Here is a 22984-nt window from a genome sequence, read left to right on the forward strand (position 1 = left end):
CCATTACATACTTTCAAAATCAGCACTACTACTTCTATACATTGTTGGTGGGGTTTAAATGGGTACAACCACTCTGTTCCTCCCATTTCTAAATCCCCTATACCCATTAGCAAATTTTCATTCTGCAATAAAATTCCTTTGCCTAGCACAAGGTGATAGTTTTTTTTTGTTTTTTGGTTTTTTTTTTTTCGTACATAGCTTTTCCTTTCTAGTTCAACTGGCAAATACCAAGGACATAATAAAAACTAAACTTATAAATCTGTACCAGCCTCCTTCCTTGTCTATTCATCCTATCTTTACTTTCCTTGGTTCCTTACTACAAGACAAAGTGGCCTGTGTTTCCTCACTTATCATGGAGATACCCTTAATCTAGCATGTCTAGTTTAACAGGTACATGATCTGTGTATATTGATGAAATAATTACTAGTAGAGAGTACACATGGAGAGCTCCCCCAAAACTGAAAACTTAAATTTTTTTTATTACTTTCAAGGGACTTTGTATATACTAATCACTTTATAAACAGGGAATGAATTTGGCATAATAGTAATCAGACAAAAACTAAAGACCAGAATATTTAGGGAAGTAAAGTTGCTCTCACATTCTAGGTATGAAAAGATAATGACCCTCCAATTTTGTCTGAGTGTCCCTTCATTTTACCTCATCGTAGGTAACATGTTTCCTTTCTTCTATTATAGATGTTCAGAACAGCAAATTTAAAAAAAAAAAAAAAAATCCACTTCTTTTTCTCTTTTTCCTCATAGTCTTTACACATTGAAATCACTGTTTTCCATGGCCAGAGATTTCCTGCTAGCCTCTCTTCAAAAGTAGTCTGTGCTCTTCCAACCTTTTCTCTCCACAGCACACCTACAGTCAAATCTGAACTTCAGGAGCCAGTGTTACCTCTTAGTCTTAGTGCTTTCAGGAAATACACTTTCAGGAAAAGGATTTGATAGAGAATTCACTTTTTTTCCACAGGTGACTGCTTTAAGGAATTAGCTTTCAAAATCTTTTAAATTATGTTTTAAAATGAATTTCTGATGTTGGAATTTTAAAGTCTGACAAACTAGTAGAAGGATGGTGGTTGGATTTTTAGGTTAGTAACCTTCCCTCTAACCTTCCCTTTGCCCCTTATAGCTACAACACACAATCTTTTTTCCAGTAAAGCTAGTTCTGTTTTCAACAGACTACAAAGTATAGCTATCTGATCTGCCCTTAGTCCCATGTAACTTTGATCTATTTTCTTTCAGAGGTATCTCCTTCTCAAAAAGCCAGGAGGAACTGGCAAAGAGTTGAAAAGAGTTCTTTTTTTTTTCACCCAGACTGAAATGACCTAAGTTGCAAGGACTGGGTGATCTCAGTTTCTTTGCAAAGTACAAAGTGTTGTTTTTCGTGGTTGGTAGTAAACAAAGAACAGAATGCATCACTGGTAACACTTAACCAAAAACAACTCTTCAGTTTATGACCTATTGCCTAAATCAATGGCAGCTTACAATGGACATGTCTGTAAGTGGAGACCCTGAATATAATAAAATGCTAACATTCACGACTTCTGTAAAAAGCATTAGCAACTAAATAAATCCAACCATTGCTGCCTTTGCACTGAGCATGAAGAACATTTCTACTGTTTAATAAGAAAGAACATCATCTCAATAGCTTCTAATATATAATGTTCAAATTTATAAATCTATTGCTTTAGTATTTTAAAGTCAGGGCCTTAGTGTGGAAGGTCTATAGCCCAAAGAGATCAATAGCATTTTGTATGATGTTAATATGTTACCATTATTTGAGGTTCAAATAAAGATTAATAAGGGAATCCCAAAAATTAATAGCCAAAGCAAAAATTTATGGAGAGATGGTGGACTCAACTCTTTGTGATGCATTACTAAAAGGTAGGTATAGAACTCTTTGAGGCTCTCTCTCTTTAAATACAAAACCTGCTCCTTTGGTCTCTTTGTATAAATAGTAAATACCAAATAAACATCAGTGATGTGGGGGTTAACATTAGCATCCTTATACCTAAGTCAATATTGCACCACCTAAAAATAATTATATGCTCCCATCCTCAGTTTGTGTCTTTGACATATCTTCTTGTTTCTTACACAGACACTTGAAATTTGGCATCTACAAGTAAAGAATGAATTTACCCAAAACAGGTGGCCATGGCGTAAGGAACTAGTATGACAAATTGACTAGGGATGTTAATAATCATAATTGTAGCTATCATATATGCATAAAGTACTTGCTGTGTTAAGGATTGTTTTAAGCCCTTAATGTATACTAGCTCATTTAATCCTTTCAAAACTCTATAAACTAATTATTATTCCCAATTTACAGAGAACAAATAGAAGGAAAATGAGATAAAATTGTTCCTATCATTGCAGTTAGGAACTGCCAGAATGTGAAACTAGGCACTCTCACTCTGAAGCGACATTAGTAGCCACCTGAACTATTTAAATTTGTTAATCAGTTATTCATATTTTCATCAAATATGCACTACATTTTCAGCACTGTGGTAGACTCCATGGCATATATGAGTGAGTGATATGAGATATGGTACCTACTTTTATAGAATGTAAGGCCTAGCAGTCACCATGAATATTAATCAAATTGTTACACAAACAAATGTAAAATTGCAATGTTACTGGTACACAAAGGAGGGATGTATGATGCTATGAGAATCAATTAGAGAGATTAGGGAAAGTTTTGCTGAGGTACTCACATACGCACTAGATATGAAAGATAGGCAGATTTAAACTAGACGAAGAGGAAGAGGAGATTTCAAGGCAGAGGCAACACCGTGTACAAATTCTCTGTGGTAAGTGGCAACAGAAAGAGTACTAGTAATTGAAAAAAGGCCAGTGTGAGGTGGGATCACAGAGAGTGAGAGAAAGAAGAGTACGAGACAAGGCTGGAAAGGTTTTATAGGTCATGGTAACTTACATCTTTGCCTTATTTTTCAAGCACTGAAAGATTTTATATTATTTTATTATTGCTATTCTTAATTTTTTAGAGATAGAATCTCACTCTGTCACCCAGTCTGGAGTGTAGTGGCATGATCATGGCTCACTGCAGCTTTGAACTACTGGGCTCAAGCAATCCTTCCACCTCAACCTCCCTAGTAGCTAGGACTACAGGGCTGTGCCACCACACCCAGCTAAATATTTTATTTTTTTATTTTAATTTTTATTTTTTTTGAGACGGAGTCTTGCTCTGTTACCCAGGCTGGGGTGCAGTGGCATGATCTCGGCTCACTGCAAGCTCTGCCTCCCAGGTTCACGTCATTCTCCTGCCTCAGTCTTCCGAGTAGCTGGGGCTACAGGCGTCCACCACCATCCCTGGCTAATTTTTTTTTTTTTTTTTTTTTTTGTATATTTAGTAGAGACGGGGTTTCACTGTGTTAGCCAGAATGGTTTCAATCTCCTGACCTCGTGATCCACCCGCCTCAGCCTCCCAAAATGCTGGGATTACAGGCGTGAGCCACCGTGCTCGGCCTGAATCTTTTATTTTTTAGAGATGAGATCAGTCACTGTGCTGCCCAGGCTGGTCTCAAACTCCTGGGCTCAGGTGATTCTCCTGCCTTAGCCTCCCAAAGTGCTGGGATTACAGGTGTGAGCCACCATGCCCAGCCCGAGTACTGAAAGATTTTAAATGGGGGAAATTACATAAATAGGTTTGTATTTTTAAAAGACTCCTCTAACTTTAATGCTGACAATGGGATGGAAAAAGACCAATGAAAATGCATAAATCAGTTAAAAGGTTATTGTAATAGACCAAGTGACAGATGACTGGATTGGAGTGAAGAGGGTGATAAAGAGAAGTAGATTGAATCGAACTACCATAGGCTTGGCTTTTTATCATAGAAAAATCAATAGGGCTCTCTTGCAAAACGATCTAAGCAAGTTTGGTCACATACGACTCTTTTGTTCCTTTTTGACAGGTAAAGGTAGTCACCAACTGTTGAGTGAAAGGGTTGGCTACTAAGTTACGATAAAACAAGTCTTGGGCCAAATTGTGTTGTACACACAAATATTTAAAAACTATGGCCAAGTGTGGTGGCTCATGCCTATAATCCCAGCACTTTGGGAGGCTGAGGTGGGCAGATTACTTGAGGCCAGGAGTTCAAGACCAGCCCGATTAACATGACGAAACCCCGTCTCTGAAAAAAAACACAAAAATTAACTGGATGTCCTGGCCCATGCCTGTAATTCCAGCTACTCAGGAGGCTGAGGCAGATAATCGATTGAACCTGCAAGGCAGAGGTTGCAGTGAGCCGAGATCGTGCCACTGCACTCCAGCCTGGAAGACAGAATGAGACTCCTTGTCTGAAAATAAAAAATAAACAGTTATTGACAGGGAGTCATACACACAACAATTCATATAATCTCTTCAATAAACTCAATTAACATCGAACTCTCTCTTTCATGTATTAGTTATCCATTGATGCACAACAAATTACCTCAAAATTTAGTGACTTGAAACAACAATAAATATTTATTATATCAGAGTTTCTGTAGGTCAGGGATTTGAGAGTAGGTTGGCTGAGTAGTTTTGGTTCAGGGTCTCTCATGAATCAAGATATAGGCCAGAGATGTTGTTACCCAAGGCTTAACTGGGACTGGATGATCTGCTTCCAAGATGGCTCACTCACATGACTGACGAATTAATCTTCATGTTTCCAAAATATCTTATTGGTTACATAGACCAGCTCTATTTGATATGGGAAGAGACTATAAAAAGAGATGAACACTAAGGATCACTGGTGTTAGGTCACTGAGGGCCAAGGAGGCTGGCTATCATATATGACTACCACATGTATGATAGTTCATTTAAGGCAAACACGGCAATATTGAGGCAGGATGTAGTCAACCAGAATCCATAGAATCAATAGCTAGATACAGGACATTTTAGAATCAAACCTTGGATGCCATTCCTAAGGATAAAGATTATGATGCTTACTAGATTTTTACACCCCATTTTGCAAAGGCAGAATGTCTAAAATATATTAGCCAATGCACATACTTTGAACAACACTAATTTCACCAGTGAAAACACATTGCCACATCGCTTATATTAATTATGCTAATTAGAAAAATTATAGTGTTGTTCAAGACAAGTATGACTTGAGCCCTTGACATAGCTTCCTCTGGAATGTAGCCTTTTGATTAAATATCTTCTGACCACACATGGGAATGTGACTTCTTAATTATGGCAAGCAAGTGCACTTATAGCCTAAATTAACACATATAATATCACATACATATATATCCACAGAATATCATATTATCTATGATCATTTATTTGAAAGTAAATTAAAGACATCATAATACCATCCATTATTTAGAAGATGCAACCCATGAGCTAAAGTAACTATCTTGGCCAATGACTATCACCAAATGGGGCTGTTCATGCTGGATAAAACAACTTAAACAATGGAAATTACTGAATGGTCATTAGTAAAGCATTCTGGATTGGAATGTGTTACAGAAAAGGCACTTATACTGATTTTTATTTTTGAGGACAAAGCATTTAAGATTATATTATAGGGTTAACATGAGAATTACACAAGTTAATATATTATTTCAAAGCACTTAGGACAAGTGCCTGGCACATACTAAAGTTGTCAGTAAATGTGATGATGAAGACAATGATGATGATGATGGTGGTGGTGTGGTGGTGATCATCTAACAACTTCAGATAGATACATGTCTCTTTATGATTATCAGTTGTACTGAACACAGTTATACTACCCAGATTCCTTTTCAGGGCTGAAAGAGTTCTTTGCTCAGCTTCTGGGAATGACATTAGCTGACAGCTCTCAAAATATCAGCTCCATACAGGAACTGCTCTCAACCTTACTCAAGGTCACAATCATTTCCAGGAGTCAGCCATTAAATAAATGAGTGGGCACTGATGTACATACAGAGGTTCAACCCCCTGCTTTCATTTGGGATGCCTCTAAAGTGCCACTCTAGCTTTAGAGCCACCCTAGGGTCAGCTTAGGCTTTATTGTAAGTACATCACAGCCAACTTCTTCCTCTACTCAATCCTGCATTTCCCCAGTGTTGATTATAAGAGCATTCTCAAATAAATATTCCTGCATGCAAATCTCCATCTCAGGGTCTGTTTTCCAGGGAACATGATCAAGCACATCAACGTTATTTAGTAAATTAGAAAGCTGTAAAGCTGGGTGTGATGGCTCATGCTGTAATCCCAGTACTTTTGGAGGCTGAGGCAGAAGAATCGCTTGAGGCCAGAAGTTCAAGACCAGCCTGGGAAACAGAGCAAAACCTTGTCTCTACAAAATATTTTTTTAAATAATATATATTTTTTTAATTTAAAAAGAAGACTGCATACACAAACGTACCTGGCTGAGCGCAGTGGCTTACGCCTGTAATCCCAGCATTTTGGGAGGCCAAGGCGGGTGAATCACCTGAGATCAGGAGTTCGAGACCAGCCTGGCCAACATGGTGAAACTCCATCTCTACTAAAAATACAAAAATTAGTCAGGCGTGGTGGTGCGTGCCTGTAATCCCAGCTACTCAGGAGGCTGAGACAGGAGAATTGCTTGAACACAGGAGGCGGAGGTTGCAGTGAGCTGAGATCATGGCATGGAGCTCCAGCCTGGGTGACAAGAGTGAAACTCCATCTCAAAACAACAACAACAAAACAACAACAATAAAACAACAACAATAACAACAACAAAAATGTACCCTGTCTATTGCTTGGTACTGATTAACACAAGGTATAAGTTTGAGATAAAGTTATACACATAATTTAAAATATTATTGTTCACTTAGATTAGAAATTTGAGATCTTAAGTTGGTACTAGAGACTAATAGAAAAAGTTATTAATTGAAATGTTTATCACATTAAATACTTTCTTACTGGAAAATTTGAAAATGTACATACAAGTGTTCATCTAATGTATGAGAGCACAAAAGGCCATGACAACTTTTAACACAACAAACCAAGTTAGCATACGGGTTCTATTTGTCAGGATAGGCTAGGTAATAATGCTCCTAGTTATAAACTATACAAAAATCTGAGAGGCCTATCACATGACAGTTTCTTATTCAGGCAAATCTGCCAAGAGTGCAGGAGTTTCTCCATGTCAGCCCTTCACACAGTGACTCAACATTCCAGATTGCTCCCTTTTTCTGGTGTCTCCATTTCAATGTGATGTCTCAGGGCTCTTTGTTCCAGAAAAGACAGTATTGATGGGCAAATCATACACTGACTCTTACATGCTTTGGTATGGAAGTGATACATATCACCTTTGGTCACTGTCCATTGGTAGAACTAGTCACATGGCCCTGCTCAGCTTGCAGAACTAAGAAATGTAGAATTTTGTGTATCCAGAAAAGAGAGAAAGACTGAAAGTATTGGCAAATATTGGTAATATCATTGACAGGGGAAATTATACCGTCCAAGGAAAGCTAATATTTTAGTACCCATAAGGATTGTCTTATTAAAAATCTGCTTTTTATGTTGTTTTTGAGATAGGGTCTTACTCTGTCGCCCAAACTGGAGCACAGCAGTGTGATCAGAGATCACTACAGCCTCGACCTCCTGGGTTCAAGCAATCTTCCCACCTCAGCCTCCCTTGTAGCTGGGACTACAGGTGCATGCCAGCACACCCAGTTAATTTTTAAAAAATTTTTTGTAGATATGGAGTCTCACAATGTTGCCTAGGCTGATCTTGAACTCCTGGGCTCAAGGGATCCTCCCACCTCAGCCTCCCAAAGTGCTGGGATTACAGGCATGTGCCACCCCCCCAGCAAAAATTCCTCTCTTGAGACAAACTTTCTGCATAGATTTTATCCTAGAAAAGTAATTGTAAGCTCCTATGTTTATTATGTAATTTGCATGAAAGCAAATGTATTAAGTATATAGACAGACTCAGCAGCTAAAGTAGAATTTAGCAAGGCATGGATAGTCTCTTCAGTTGTAAGATAAACAGTAAAAATAGACCACTTTGAGTGGGGAGTGAAAATTTTGGTATAGTTTTTTTTCCAGAGGTTTCCTTGAAAAGATAATTGTAAAATTTAAAAATAAGAATAAAATACAGTCACATGTTGCTTAACAGACAGGAATATGTTCTGAGAAATGCATCATTAGGTGATTGTATGAAAATCTTAGAATATACTTACACACACCTAGATGGTATTGCCTACTACATACCTAGACTGTACAGTACAGCTCATTACTCTTAGATTATAGACATAGCATGTTACTGTACTGAATGCTGTAAGCAATTGTAACACAATGGGAAGTACTTTTGTATCTAAACATAGAAAAGATTCAGTAAAAATACAGTATAAAAGATTAAAAATAGAACACCTGTCTAGGGCACTTACCATGAACACAGCTTGCAGTACTAGAAGTTGTTTTGGGTGAGTCAGTGAGTGGTGAGTGAATGTGAAGGCTGAGGACATTACTGTCCAGGACTGTAGACTTTATAAACACTGTACACTTAGGCTATCCCAAATTTTTAAAAAAATATTTCTTAAATAATAAATTAATCTTAGCTTACTATAAATTTTTCATGGTTTTGTTCCTTTTTAACTTTTAAAATATTATTGATATCTAATAAATATACATATTTCTGGGGTACACGCATACAATGTATAAGGATCAAATCAATGTATTTAGGATATCCTCACCTCAAACGTTTATTATTTCTTTGTGTTGTGAACATTTCAAATATTCTCTTGCAGCTATTTTTAAATATATAATAAATTATTGTTAACTATAGCCATCCTCCATGCTATGGAACATTAGAACTTATCCCTTCTTTCTGTGTGTTTCTACCCTTTAACTAACCTTACTTTACTCACTCCACCACACCCTTCCTAATCTCCAGTAACTTTTTTTCTACTCTCTACCTCCATGAGATCAACTTTCTTAGCTCCCACACGAATGAGATCACGCAATATTTGTCTTTCTGTACCTGGCTAATTGCACTTAACATAACGACCTCCAGTTCTGTCCATATTGCTACAAATGATAGGATTTTATTCCCTTTTTGTTGCAGAATAGTATGCCATTGTGTATATATAGCACATTTTCTTTATCCATCTGTTGAGGGATGCTTAGTTTGATTTCATACCTTGACTATTGTGAATAGTGCTGCAATAAACAAGGGAGCGAAGATGTCTTTTTGATATACTGATTTCCCCTCTGGGGAGATAAATACCCAGTATTGGAATTGCTGGATCATATGAAAGTTGTATTTTCAGTTTTTTGAGAAACTTCCATACTGTTTTCCACAATGGCTGTATTTTTTTTTTTTTAATTTGTGTGTGTGTGTGTGTGTGTGTGTGTGTGTGTGTGTGTTTGAGATGGAGTCTCACTCTGTCACCCAGGCTGGAGTGCAGAGGCATGATCTCGGCTCACTGCAATCTCCACCTCCCAAGCTCAGATGACTCTCCCACCTCAACCTCCCAAGTAGCTGGGATTACAGGTGGGTCCCACCATGCCTGGCTAATTTTTGTATTTTTAGTAGAGATGGCCAGGCAGATCTTGAACTCCTGGCCTCAAGTGATCTGCCCACCTTGGCCTCCCAAAGTCGTGGGATTATAGGCATGAACCACTGCACCTGGCCAATAGCTGTACTAATTTACATTCTCTTCAACAGCGTATGTTTCCTTTGCTCTGCATCCTGGCCAGCATTTATTTCTTGTCTTCTTAAAATTGTTTAATTAGTAGTGTTTTTTTAGAGATGGGGTCTCATTATATTGTCCAGGCTAGAGTGCAGTGATCACAGGTGTGATCATAGCACGTTGCAGCTCAGATTCCTGGCCCCAACCTTCCGAGTAGCTGGGATCACAGACATATGCCACCACACCTGACTATTTTTTGCCTTTTTGATAATAGCCATTCTAACTGGGGTGAGATGATATCTCACTGTAGTTTTGATCTGCATTTCCCTGATGATTAGTAATGTTGGGCATTTTTTCATGTATTTGTTGGCTGTTTGCTTGTTTTCTTTTGAGACATGTCTATTCAGATCTTTCCCCCACTTTTTAATGGGATTATTTGTTTTTTTCCTGTTAAGTTTCTTACATATTCTGTATATTCGTTCTTTATCAGATCAATAGTTCGCAAATACTTTCCGTCACTCTACAAGTCGTCTCTTCACTCTGTTGATCATTTCCTTTGCTGTGCAGAAGTTTTTTAGTTTAATATAATCTATTTATTTATTTATTTTTGTTTCTGTTGCCTGTGCTTTTGAAGTCTTAGCCATAAAATCTTTGGCTAGACCAAGGTAGACTAATGTCCTGAAGTGTTTCTTCTGTGTTTTCTTTTAGTAGCTTTACAGTTGGTGTCTCATATTCAAGTTTTAAATTCATTTTGAATTGACACTTGTATACGGTGAGAGATAGGAATTTAGTGTCATTCTTCTGTATATGGATATCCAATTTTCTCAACATGATTTATTAAAAAGAATATCCTTTCCCCAATTTATATTCTTGGCATGTTCATCAAAAATCAGTTGGCTATAAATAGATGGATTATTCTTAGGTTCTCTATTCTGTTCCACTGGTATATGTGTCGTTTTTATACCAGGAATGTGTTGTTTGGGTTATTATAGCTTAGTATATTTTGAAGTCTGGTTGGGCAATGCCTCTCACTTTATAATTTTTGCTCAGGAATGCTTTGGCTACCCAGGGCCTTTTGTGGTTCCATACAAATTTTAGGGCTGTTTTTTCTATTTCTGTGAATAATTTTATTGGTGTTTTTATAGGGATTGCATTGAATCTGTAGATTACTTTGGGTAGTATGGTCATTTTAACAATATTAATTATTTCTATCCATGAACATGAGATATCTTTCTATTTGTGTCCTTTTCAATTTCTTTCATCAATGTTACGCTGTTTTTGGCATAGAGGTATTTTACTGTCTTGGTTACATTTATTTCTAAGTTTTTTTTTTTTGGTAGCTATTGTAAATGGAATTGCTTTCTTAATGTATGTTTCAGCTTGTTTGTTATTGGTGTATAGAAACACTACTGATTTTTGTATGTTGGTTTTGTATCCTGAAAATTTACTGAATTTGTTTATCAGTTTTTAGAGCTTTTTGGTGGAGTCTATTTTGTCTTGTTTTGCTTATTAACAGTGTCTTGCTCTGTCACAACCCAGGCTAGAGTGCAGTGGCATGATCATTGCTCACTGCAGCCTTGAACTCCAGGGCTCAAGTGATCCTCCCACCCCAGGTTCACAAGTAGCTAGGACAACAGGCATGTGCCACTGCATCTGGCTAAAATTTTAAAATTTTTTTAGAGATTGGGGTCTCACTATGTTGCCCAGGCTGGTCTTGAACCCCTGGGCTCAAGTGATCCTCCTGCCTCAGCCTCTCAAAGTGCTGAGATTACAGGTATGAGTCACCATGCTCATCCTTTTTGGTGGAGTCTTTAGGTTTTTCTAGATATCAGATTATGTTGTCTGCAAAGAGAAAATATATGACCTCCTTTTTTCCAGTTGGATGTCTTTTAATTCCTTCTCTTGCCTGATTGCTCTGGCAAGGACTTCCAGTACCATGTTGAATAAGAGTGGTGAAAGTGGTCATCCTTGTCTTGTTCCAGTTCTTCGCAGAAAGGTTTTCAGCTTTTGCCTGTTCAGTATGATTTTAGCTCCGGGCTAACCATATATGACCCTTAATATGTTGAGGTAAATTCCTTCTACACCTAACTTGTTGAGAGTTTTTATCATGAAGGAAGTTAAATTTTAACAAATGCTTTTCTGTATCTGTTGAGATGATCATAAAGTTTTTGTCCTTCATTCTGTTGATATCACACTTATTAATTTGCATATGTTGAACTATGCATGCATCCCTGGGTAAAGCCCACTTCATCATGGTGTATTATCTTTTGATGCGTTGTAACTTTTTTACTTTATAAACTTTTTATTTTTAAAAACTTTGTAACTCTTTTGTAATAACACAATTTAAAACACAAATGCAGTGTGCAGTTGTATAAAAATATTTGGTTTCTTTATATCCTTATGCTATATGCTTTTTTCTATTTAAAAAGTTTTTAATTTAAAAAAATGTTTTAAATACTGTAATCCCAGCACTTTGGGACGCCGAGGTAGGTGGACCACTTTGGGAGGCCGAGGTAGGTGGACCACGAGGTCAGGAGATCGAGAGCATCCTGGCTAACACGGTGAAACCCCGTCCCTATTAAAAGAACAAAATTTAGCTGGGTGTGGTGGCGGGCACCCATAGTCCCAGCTACTTGGGAGGCTGAGGCAGGAGAATGGCATGAACCCAGGAGGTGGAGCTTGCAGTGAGCTGAGATCACACTACTGCACTCCAGCCTGGGCAACAGTGCAAGACTCCGTCTCAAAAAAAAAAAAAAAGAATGAAGACACATACAAACACATCAGCCTAAGCCTACACAGGTTCAAGATCATCAATATCACCATCTTTCACCACCATATCTTGTCCCACTGGAAGTTCTTCAGGGGCAACAACACACAGGGAGCTGTCACCTCCTATGATAACAATGCCTTCTTCTGGAATGTCTCCTGAAAGACCTGCCCAAGGCTGCTTAACAGTTAACTTTTTATAAATATAAGTATAGGAAATATACTCTACAATAATAAAAAGTATAGTATAGCAAATACATAAGCCAGTGACAGTTGTTTATTATTATTATCAAGTATTATATACTGTGGATAATTGTGTGTGCTAGACTTTTATACTAGACTGGCAATGCAGTAGGTTTGTTTACACCAGCATGACTACAAACATGTGCAATGTGTTGTGCTACATTATGATTACTACAATGTCACTAGGTAATATAAATTTTTCAGCTTCATTATAATCGTACGGGACAACCATTGTACAAAAGGTCAGACATTGACCCAAATACTGTTATGAGGTACATGGCTGAAGTTGTTGTATGTATAATAAAAGTGAGCTTTGCCTAAATTTAATTCCACATTTAAGCATTCACTTCTTAAAAAGGACTCTCAGGGCACTGTAGCTCATACCTGTAATCCCAGAACTTTGGGAGGTCAAGCAGAAGGATTGAGTCCACGGGTTCAAGACCAGCCTGGACAACACAGCAGGACTCCCATCTCAAAAATAAATAAGTAAATAAAAAGGAGTAAAATTCCCCTGTCAAGTAAGTACACCTCACACCCTTATTTCTATGGCATTCTTCAATAAGAAAAACATTCATATGAGAAACATTCCATATTATAGATTATAAGAAACCGCATACCATGAAAAGTTCAAACATGAAAATAGTCCATGAAAACAAAAGTGAATGAAGATACAAATTTCCATGCTTTCCAGACCTTAAAAATAAACATACTAATTTATTTTTGGCTTACAGTCCTATATAATTTTATCACATGCAATTGTTTAATATAATGATCACTACAATCAAGATATAAAACTATTCCATCACTCCAAAGAAATTCTCTTATGCTGCCCATTCATGGTCACACCCTCCCCACAACCCTAACCCCTGGCACTACTGATCAGTTCTTCATTGCTGTGATTTTATCATTTTGAGAATGTTATATAAACAGAATCACATAATAGATAACCTTTTGAGATTAGCTTTTATTTCAGTCAGCATAACAGCCTTGAGATGCACTCAAGTTGTTGTATGTATCAATAGTGTTTTCCTTTTTATTGCTCAGATTTCATGATAGGGTTATGCCAGTTTGTTCATTCATCAATTGGAGGACATCTGTTTCATTTTGGGCTATTGCAAATAAAGCTGATATGAACATTTATGTACATGGTTTTGTGTGTAAGTTTTGATCTCTCTAGAATGAATATCCAGTAGTTGTATTATTGGGTTGTACATTAAGTGTATGCTTAACTTTATAAGAAACTGCCAAACTGTTTTCTAGTGTGATGGTATCATTTTACATTAGCATCAGCAATGTATGAGAGATCTAGTTACTCTGCATTTTGTCAGCACTTGATATTATCAGTACTTTTTATTTTAACCATTCTAACAGGTGTGTGGTGATAGCTCACTGAGGTGTTAATTTGAATTTTTCTAATGGTCAATTATATTGATATATAATAATGCTTTACACTTACATCATGTTTCGCATTTTTGCAAATAATGTTTTAAACATCTCAATTAATCTTCACAAATACGGTGTGGCTATTTTATTTTATTTCATTTCATTTCATTTTGAGACAGAGTCTCACTCTGTCATCCAGACTGGAGTGCAGTGGCTCAGTTTCGACTCACTGCAACCTCCACCTCCTAGGTTCAAGCAATTCTTGTGCCTCAGCCTCCTGAGTAGCTGGGATTGCAGGTGCCTGCCACAATGCTGGGCTAATTTATGTATTTTTAGTAGAGATGGGGTTTCACCATGTTGGTCAGGCTGGCCTTGAACTCCTGACCTCAAGTGATCTACCTGCCTCAGCCTCCCAAAGTGCTAGGATTACAGGATTACAGGTGTGAGCCACTGCACCCGGCTCAGGGTGGTTTATTTCAATTGACAAAAAGCTGATATATAAATCTGGAAGAGAGCAAAATGTTGTCACTCCAAAGCAGAATCAAAAGAGTTTAAAACTCAAAAAGAAATGAGGCACTTTAGTCAAAATTCCCCATTTTACAGAGAACTAAGTTCCAGAAGGATTAAATGGTTTCTCGCACAGCTGGAATCACACCCAAAAACCACACTTCCGATTCTTGAATTTCTTCCATAATGTCCTATCAAGGAATTGATAATTTACGCTTGAATCTTTCAAGTGACTGGGAAGCCACTCATTTTTTTGCTCTATTCTTTTTGGATGTGTTTCCTGATATTGAACTGAAATGACATATAAGCAAGTGACTGTCGGCAAGTATTTTGACATCGAGTTGAAATGGCTTGCTATAGCTCCTGTCAATGGGTCTAGTTCCATCCTCCAAGACCTTCCAGTGGAAGCATGATCACTTTTTAACATGGCAAGATGTCAGATGCCTGAAGACAGTCATCATGATCTCATATATATATATTCCAGGCTAAGCATTTACATTTTCATTTAACTGTTCTTAAGGTGAGCTGCTTCTTCATTCTGCTTGCTTTTATGTAAACCAGTCCTAGATATCTTATGGTGCAAAATACTGAAGAAAATATTCCTAGTAATATAGCCAGAGTATATACATTTTCCAATTATTCATATCTACTGCAAGAAATAATGTAATGTCCTTGCCTTTCACTTAGTATGAGTATTTCTTTATATCGTTAAAAACTATCTGTAAATGTATTCTTAAAATTTTAAGTTGAATCTTTTATTTTTAAATTATATTTATTTTTTGAATGTGTTACATGCACATGGCACAAAATTCAAAACATTCAAGAGGTTTTACAGTAAAAAATCATTTTTCCCAGACTTCTAGTTGACTATAACATGCTACTCTATAATGTGACATAATATTTCAGACACCCATTTTTTAGAGACATAACTCTTTATGATTATGACACTATCATATGGCTATACTGTCTTTTTAATCATCTGTGCTAAACTTTTTTGCCATTATAATTTTTTATAAACTTCCTTTTATATATATAACATTATGAATGTATTTTAGATTTTTTTTTAAAGTAGATTCTTAGGAGAAAATTGCTGCATTAAATAGTATGGCTTGTGCATAATAACTTTCCACAAAATTACTATTTTATGTTTGCAACAGTAGTATATGTTTATGGTAAATATTATTTTTTCCAGCTTATTAAATGTCTAAAGGTGTTTCACACATGCTGGTGCCTGTCGATATCACACAATTAAATGTGGTTTTTATTTTTTACCAAATATAATGCCTTACAATTAATATTTGTTATATTTTATCTGTTTATGTTTGTTTTATTCAACAGATTTTAAACTCCTGCAGTCCAACATACCTTATTCATATTCTAAAGCCTAACATAGACATTTACCCAGGTAGATATTCCATAAATTTTTGACATCTAAATGAGTGGATAAACTTAAAATTCCTACTAGTTTGTTGGACTCTGCCTATATTGTTATAGACTCTCAAAATTTTATTGATTCTAATTATGCCTATATAGAATTTAGCCCAGAGCCAACATCAAGCTGTTCCAAAGTTTGGGAAAAATACTATCCTTCCTGATTTTGTGAATCAGGTAAAAATTTGATAAATATGGATTCTATGTTTTCATTTAAGTCAATGAAACACAGATGACCCAGGACTGTAATTCTATACTAAAAACCTCTGGAGAGGCTGACTGCCAACTAGGAGTCAGTATCCTTTGGATGCTAAGTCCTTCTCTGACAGTACTACCATCTAACCTCCCCAGCCCCTCCAACTTACTCACAAGGATATGATTAAAAAAAAAAAAAAAAAAAAAAAAAAAAAGGTAACTAATACCTCATTGGCCCAGATAAATATTACTTACTGAATTTTATTGGCTGACTAGTCTAGTAACTCTATCAGGAATCAGGAAGAAAATTAAATTAGACTGAAATAAAATGTTATAGATAAACCCGTGCTGTTGCTCCCAAAGCATCCTTTAATTATTCCTTTTAGATTGTTGTCTAGGATCAGCATGGTCCTGGCTGGTTATCAGGGGTGTTAAGAGAATCTCAGTTGAATGAATAAAGTCTTAGTCAAATAAAGATTGATTATTTATTTGGGAGGGTTTCCATGTGATATGGGTTATCATTTTATATCACTGGCACTCCTGTAGATGTCCATAATCTTTTCCGTATTTCTGAGAGTTTGTGACTACTTAGATTACTGAAAAATACTTTTTCCTATTAGTAGTCTGGATAGGGTCGAGTAAAGTATCTGCATACAGACACCTGTGACTCCTGCTACACATGAAGGGGATGGGAAGTGGGAAGCAGTTGTCAATTAAACAAAGACTCTCTCTGATCACATGAAATAATCTCTGGGGGATCTTTGGATATTAGCTTGGCTGCCACATGACTTCCCGGTTCTGGTAACCTGTAGTAACCCTATCAGGTCTATTTCAAACTCTGGCAATCTCTGTCAGAGCAGAGACTGTGGGGTCTGTCATTTGCTCATTCCATTCTGGTTCACATAGTCCAACCAAGAAGTCCCTCAGACTTCCTCTACCCTCCAGCACCCATTTCATTATCTCCCATTCCCTCCAAGCCAGGAAAACCTAACTGTGATGGTTAATTTTACGTGTCAACTTGACTGTGTTAAGGGATATCCAGATAGATGATAAAACAGTATTTCTGTGTGCCTCTGTGAAGAAATTAGCATTTGAATCAAGACTGACTAAAAATCTGCTCTACCAATGTGGGTGGGCATCATCCAATTCACTGGAGGCCTGCCCAAATAGAACAAAAAGGGCAGAGAAAAAGTGAATTTGCTTTCTTCTTGAATTGGGACCTCCATCTTCTCCTACCCTTGGACATCAGAGCTCCTGGTTCTGCAGTCGTCAGACTCTAGGACTTATACTAGCATCCCTACCCCACATTCTCAGGCCTTACATTGGGTGTTAAGTTATTGGTTCTCCTGGTTCTCAGCCCTTTGAACTTGAACTTAATTACACCATTGGCTTTCCTGGTTCTCCAGCTTGCAGATGGCAGATCTTAGGTTTCTGTGATTGAGACATTCCCATAATAAATTATCTATCTATCTATCTATCTATCTATCTATCTATCTGAAAAAGATAAGCGGAGGTACAATAAAATTTTAAAGTTTATTTGAGCGAACAGTGATTCACAAATTGGGCAACTCTAAACCAGAAGTGGTTTGGGAGCTCTGCTGAAGGAATGCAGTGGGGAGGATTTTATAGGAGGAACATGAAAGCAAAGACAATATTTGATTGGTCACAGTTATATCATTTCCGTCTTTGGTCATCCTCTTGGAAAGTCCCTAGCTACATAATTATAAAGCTGCTTCTGACTGATTGAGCTTAAGTTCTGTGTTATATTCATTTACCATAAATAGCTCAAGTTAAGTTTTAGATTATGTTTGCAAATCAAGCAAGGTTAACTTATGAGGCCTAACTGGGTTGGTCTGCACAGAGATTCGTCAGGCTTGGTCTCCATTTTTAATTTGCTTTAACAACATGTATCATTCTACTGGCTTTGCTTCTCTGGAGAACCCTAATACACAAGTCTCTTAAGAGATATTACTGTATTCTCTTTGAACTCTTGTGTATTAACTTTATAGGGCTTCTGTAACAAATTACCACAAACCGATGGCTTAAAACAATAGAAATTTATTCTCTTAGTTCTGAGGCCAGAAGTCCAAAATCAATGCATTAGCAAGGCTGTACTTCTGCGGGAGGATCAAAAATCTGTTCTTGGCTTTCTCCAGCTTTAGTGGCTGTCAGCATTCCTTGATTTATGATCACATTACTCCATTCTCTGCCTCCAGGGTCACAACTACCCCCTCCTCTTCTCCATGTCTTCTCTTCTGTCATATATGAATACATGTCATTGGCTTTACAGTCCACCAGATAATCCAGGATGAACTCCTCATCTCAAGGTTCTTAATTACATCTGCAAAGACCTTTTTATCCAAATAAGGTACCATTCACAGATTCCAGGATTAGGAGGCAGGCTTACCTTTTGCAGGGGCCACCATTCTACCCCTACATCTTACCTAAGAATACAGGTTTTTCTTCTTTCAAGCTTTGCCTCTTGAAGCTCTGAAGAAATTTAAGACTTGTTCTTCTCTCATCACCTTAGCTTTGAAGACTTATGTCTCCATTTTAAGCATGCCTTTGGCAAATTCAGTGTATTCTTTTGTTTCAGGTGATTTTTTTATTTTTTTTATTTTTTTGGAATTTCTTCTTCTTTTGGTTAAATGACACCAATGGGCAAAAAAGTTACTTAGTAAAAAAAATAATAATAATAATTCAGGGATTGAGATTTCCACTTTTCAACCTGAAGGCAGATGTTTTCCCATGTTTAGTGTTCTATTACATTTTCCATAATTCCTCAAAGATGAGTACCACTGTTCTCAGATCTCACTTGTACTTTTTTTTTTTTTTTTTCTGAGACAGAGTCTCGTTCTGTTGCCCAGGCTGGAGTGCAGTGGCCAGATCTCAGCTCACTGCAAGCTCCGCCTCCTGGGTTTAGGCCATTCTCCTGCCTCAGCCTCCCGAGTAGCTGGGACTACAGGCGCCTGCCACCATGCCCGGCTAGTTTTTTGTATTTTTTTAGTAGAGATGGGGTTTCACCGTGTTAGCCAGGATGGTCTCGATCTCCTGATCATTTGTACTTTTTACCCCAAAGCCTGTAATGTAAAACACTCAGAGCAAATGTTATAATCTAAATTCAAACTGTTAAGTACTCTCTTAGAAAATTTTTTCCCCTAATTAGGAACAGTATTGCTTTCTGTCAATATCTATATGCTTTTGAGTAATATTAACAGGTTGCTATTTGTTGTGAGCCTGGCTCAGTGTTTTGAATATGTTACTTCTATTAATGAGAAAAATCCTATGGGAAAGGCATCGCTATGTCTATTTTACAGATGGGGAAAAGGATACCCAGAATAATGTAACTAGTAATGTTGTCAAAGACAAAATTTCAACAAATGTAAAGATCTAATTGGTTTTTATTAGTGATTCTAGAATTGGGCAGCATCTCATTCTATAAAATAGAATAGTGCTTCAGTAAGTTGAGCAGAGGAAGTGGACTTTATAGGGAGAAAGGGGCTAAAGAAAGCAGAACTAAGGAATAAAAAGTGTACTGATCATTTCAAAACGTTACTTTCCTTACAGGGTTAAAAAAGAGGGGACTTCCTTATCACACTGATTAAAATTGGCCTGTTTGGAGATTTGGTTGTTTTTTCCCTCCTGATTTCTTGGAAGGTCAGATAAACAACTTAGTTTTGGTTTGGTGACCTGGAGTTTTAGTATGAGTGACTCCATTTTGGTTTGGTCTGGAGGGGCCTAGTGCAGGAGCCCAATCCAAAACAATAGCCTCCCATAAATTTTGTTAAACACTGCTGAAACAGAATTAAACCTAGGTTTGCCTGGCCCCACAAACACATGTTCTTTCTATGATGTTAACCCACTTCTCTAGTTTCCTTTGTAGAAAATGAAGCAAATAGTAGTTAAGGAGTTCTTTCTCTGTCAGCTCTAACCTTACAGTAGAAGCTGCTAGTGGGCGTTTCCCTTTCTTGATCTTCTGGTTCTGAACAGAATTTTAAAAGGCCTGTTCTTTGTCCTTCCTTAGCATTTTTTTGCAAGTCTCACCTCATTTGGGGGTTTCAGGTTTCTTGACACTATCCTTTAGGGCCCATGTTACCTTCTTATAATTATCCTTGGTATGTGGTTGCTTTCTCCCAAGGTTTCTGTCACTTCCAATTAGCCAAGCAATTCCTCCTTGTTGGTCAGAATTAGGTTCCCAGTTGCTCTGCTGGGACGTTAAATCATGAGTAAGGCAAGTCAAAAACTTGTCAGATGTTTTTGATTTTAGCCCAATAAAACTTTTAACGTGGTCCAGCTATTTAAATTTTTTTTGTTTGTTGCATTGCTATAGTTATTGACAAATAGTATACTGAGGGCATTGTGTTATCAACAACTAATTCCTTTATGGAGAATTGCAATGTAGCAATATATATATTTGAAACCAGTTTTTGTTGTTTTTGGAAACGGTCTCACTTTGTTGCCCAAGCTGGAGTGCAGTGGCACGATCATGGCTCATTACAGCCTCAACTTCCCAGGCTCAAGCCATCCTCCTGTCTCAGCCTTCCAAGTAGCTGGTACCACAGGTGTGAGCCACTATGCCTAGTTAATTTTGTAATTTTTTTGTACTGGTGGGAGTCTCACTATGTTGCCCAGGCTGGTCTTGAACTCCTGGCCTCAAGCAATCCTCTCACTTTGGCCTCCCAAAGTGCTGGGATTACAGGCCCGAGCCACAGTGCCCAGCTGAAATTAGTTTTAAGTCTTTTGTATAAAACACTAAAGCAGTTCCAAGCTTCCCATTGTCTATATGTACACATGGCTATTTTAGCACATTCCCATTTGTTAGCCTCCACTCAAGTTCACCATGTGGAAAAATATTTTCTAATAAACTAATCTATTTGTATATCACATCTTGAGTGTAATCCCAAACCAGAAAATAGGAAATGGGATGGGGAATATGACCTCTTTGAAGCAAAACATGTCAGAAAGCCTATGAATAAGATCATAAAGTAGAGGGCCATGAATTGAGATGGGAAAAATATTATAATTCTTGCTAACTTCTAAGTAAGATTTAGGATTTCTTTCCATTGTGAACATATGCAAAAAACCACAGTGTTATTACAACTATTTTGGTGACTTTTTCACTTACAAAAATCACAAACATTTTTCTATCACATTACTATCTTTGTAGATATCTCAAGATAAAATTAGTATTATTTCAAAATTATACATTAGACCTGCTAGATTTTATTTAATGCAATAATAAAAAGTACATGTATAGTATACATTTATTAAATATTTTGATTACCATATTTTAGTATAATTGATTTATAATCCTGTGCATTATATTTGACGTACAAAAAACATTACTCTAAAAAGGACTCTCTAGGCTTCACTAGACTGTCAAAGGGATCTGTGGCATAAAAAAAGGTTAAGAATATCTGTTACAGACTCTGGCATGGTAGTTAAGAGCATGTAGTCTGATGTCACACTGCTTGGGTTCAAATTCTGCCCTGTCACATATGATATGACTTTGGTTATATTATGTATAATCTTTGTGTCTTAGATTCTTCATGTGTAAAATGGAGATAATAATGCCTACCTAAGTCTTACTATGAATATGAATATCAGTAACAAACTTAATACAATGCCAGCATATAGTATGTTATTTATCCTTGTATCCACCCAGATGAAGAGTTTCATTTGGATCCTATTTACATTTATTTATCTTACATACTAATTTTTTTTTACTGTGTTGTCACTAACACAGTTACTAACGCTGACTGAAGTTTTTAATTATATTTTAAAATACTGACTAGTTCTAAATTATATTTTAAAAATACATGTATAAGGAAGAATGATAAAGTCCCACATGCCCTCCATCCAGTTTAAGGAGAAAAAAGTTACTTTTACTCTAAAAAGGATGCATATAATTTATTATCCAAACAGTGACAATTTGGGGAGTGACAATGCTATTAATCATTACACCAGAAAATCAGCAAACCAGAACTGTGCTAGGTAAACCAGGACTGTTTGGCCAAACCAACACGTATAATTATCATACTCTTAAGCTCTTTGTTCACCTATTCCTTACTTCATTCCCTTCCCTCTGTAGCTAGAGGAAATCACTGTCTTGAATTCAGGCTTATCATTCTTTTGCTTTCATTTATAGATTTACTTCCTATGTTTGTACTCTTATGCTATTTACTTTCATTGGTTCTTTATATAAGTGGAATCCTACTGTAAAATTCTTTTGTGAATTGTTTTTTTGCTCAACATTTTGTTAGAGATTTATCTATGTCCACGAATTTGTAATTCATTTTTTCCACCACTATATTCTACTGTATGAGCATATACAATGTATTTAATCACTCTACTGTTGATGGACAGTGGATTTTTTTTCCATGTTTTACTGTTATAAATGCCGTTATGAATTTTCTTGCTCATGTCTCCATTTTTCCCGGGTCACAGAAGATGTGCATCTTCAGTTACTAGATAACACCATATTGTTTCCCAAATTGATTATATCAATTCATACTCCAACCAGCAATTATAAGAATTGTAATGATATTGCCAGACTTTTACATTTTTGTTCATCTGGTGGGTGTGAAATGGTATTTCCTTGTGGTTGGGTATCTTTTCAGGTTTTCTCCTGTATGAATTGCCTGTTTGGGGTGGAGAGCATTATCTTCATTTTTATTGAATTGTAGTGGTTCTTTACACAGTGTGAATACTGATCCTTTCGATAGTCATATGTGTTGCAAAGATCTTTTCTCAATTTGTGACTTGTCTTTTATTTTCCTATGGTGTCTTTTTCTTTTTTAACTATTTATTATGGAAAATGAAAACATACCATAGTCTCCTTTTATTTATGGTTTTG

The 22984-nt window shown here is 36.7% G+C and overlaps 1 long non-coding RNA gene across 2 annotated transcripts; it reads right to left on the reverse strand.

The window, feature by feature from the left end:
* Window positions 1-5276: 5276 nt before the first annotated feature.
* Window positions 5277-16207, reverse strand: LOC140711488 (uncharacterized). 2 transcript variants are annotated; one of them, XR_012092716.1, is made up of 3 exons: window positions 12997-16207; window positions 6366-6622; window positions 5277-6270 (listed from the first exon to the last, which is right to left on the reverse strand). It is a non-coding gene; the product is annotated as an uncharacterized lncRNA (long non-coding RNA). The 2 variants fall into 2 exon arrangements; XR_012092715.1 differs by lacking the exon at window positions 12997-16207 and having other exon boundaries at window positions 6366-9313.
* Window positions 16208-22984: the final 6777 nt, after the last annotated feature.

Source organism: Chlorocebus sabaeus, chromosome 4 (assembly GCF_047675955.1).
Source record: "Chlorocebus sabaeus isolate Y175 chromosome 4, mChlSab1.0.hap1, whole genome shotgun sequence".
Lineage (NCBI taxonomy): Eukaryota > Metazoa > Chordata > Mammalia > Primates > Cercopithecidae > Chlorocebus > Chlorocebus sabaeus.